General features: G+C 64.9%; 1 non-coding gene across 1 annotated transcript; it reads right to left on the bottom strand.

Moving 5' to 3' along the window:
- Positions 1–833: 833 nt before the first annotated feature.
- On the bottom strand, positions 834–987 carry LOC140407083 (5.8S ribosomal RNA). The gene has a single exon (XR_011939436.1). It is a non-coding gene; the product is annotated as a 5.8S ribosomal RNA (ribosomal RNA).
- Between the last annotated feature and the right edge of the window lie 639 nt (positions 988–1626).

The raw sequence follows: 1626 nt of genomic DNA, 5'->3' as shown, positions 1-1626 counted from the left end.
CGGCACCGTCGCCGGGCGACGAGGTCACAGGCGCACGCTCGGCCAGACAAGTTGCTCGGATGAAGCACCTACGCCGACTCGGCAGGAGCGTGCGTACGTACGAAGGTGTGGAAGGAGAGCGAGCTCCAGCGCAACACAGACGCAGCACACGCACACGCACGACCGAAGCCGCAGGGTCCATCAGGCAAAATGAGAGCACCGTGGCGGGCACCTTCGAAGCCAGCAAACGCTGCCAGCGACCGCAAGTCATCCGCGTCAAGCCTTCTCCGTCCTCCACGCACGACGCCGTGCACCGGAGGCCAAGCCAACCACCGACAGGCCACCGTGGATCACCAGCCAAAACACACGCACCGACGAGGCAACACGGCCCGCGTCTCCCAGCTCGACCGGCAAAAACAGTGGCTCACGTTCCCATCTGGGTTCTCTCTTCTCTCTCTCTTGTTTCCCCTCTCTCGTCCGTGCCGGAGCACATCGGCCAAACTCTCGCTGCGTGCGACGCTCGCACCGCACACGCAACGTCAGGGAGTCAACCCTGGCCCGCTCCCGGCGTGGAGCAGCGCGCGCCCGTTTCCCGACATCGAGGCAGTCGAAGTCCTTGGCGACGACAACCCATGACAGCCGTGCCGGGGAAATCGAGGCGGCTGAGGCCAACGACGGTGCCGACGTGCCCGGAGGCCGACGCCGCCCACCGATCGAAAGGGTCAAAACTCTCCGGTGCGGAGAACTCTGGGTCTGCACTTAGGGGGACAGAGAGGACGACAGCGAGCAGCAGCGCCTCTGCGACACCCCAGCCGCGCTCTCGCCGGTCAAGGCGAGTGCGATTGATTGTCAAGCGACCCTCAGACAGGCGTAGCCCCGGGAGGAACCCGGGGCCGCAAAGTGCGTTCAAAGTGTCGATGATCAATGTGTCCTGCAATTCACATTAATTCTCGCAGCTAGCTGCGTTCTTCATCGACGCACGAGCCGAGTGATCCACCGCTAAGAGTTGTCTGTGCTTTAGTCCTTCGCCTCCGGAGAAGCTCGAACCTGGACCGCGCGAAACGCGCCCGCCGAACGCGGCAGGAGCCCCAGCCTGGCGCGGCCCACCACCGGCGAGAGACTCGCCGGTGAACCAGTCGAAATCATGATAAAACGGGGTTTAACTGTGGTCAGGGCGCTCGCGTGGCGTTGCAGCGTGGAGGCGGAATTGATCGCCGGAGCCCCACCTTGCCTTCACGTCCCGCAGCCAACAGATGGAGGTGCTCTGCAGCCACCGGCTGCCGGCGGAGCCGAGCGAGAGCGAGACGACGCTCGAAAGCCGAAGCGGCACGGACCTGAGTCGGGTGCAAGCCGCAAGGGGTACCTCCCCCCTCCCAAGCCAAGCGCGCGTGACGACGACCACCGAACTCCCCAAGAGTTTTGGGGTGTAGGGAAAGCCGCGAGCACACCGCGCAAGGCGGAAGGAGAGGGGCCTCGGGGGCAGGCACATTCTCTCGGAACGTGGGCGAACGACGAATCGGCGGAATCGCAAAGCTCGGCGGCCGACAGACGGACACGCGAGTCTTTAAACCGCCGCCCCCTAGGCGACCAGCCCGCGGGAGCCGGAGGGGGGGACGTTTAGGTACCCTGCAACCGCTGAAGGGAGAG

Source organism: Scyliorhinus torazame, unplaced genomic scaffold (assembly GCF_047496885.1).
Source record: "Scyliorhinus torazame isolate Kashiwa2021f unplaced genomic scaffold, sScyTor2.1 scaffold_1153, whole genome shotgun sequence".
NCBI lineage: Eukaryota > Metazoa > Chordata > Chondrichthyes > Carcharhiniformes > Scyliorhinidae > Scyliorhinus > Scyliorhinus torazame.
This window is presented reverse-complemented; position numbering and strand designations above follow the sequence as displayed.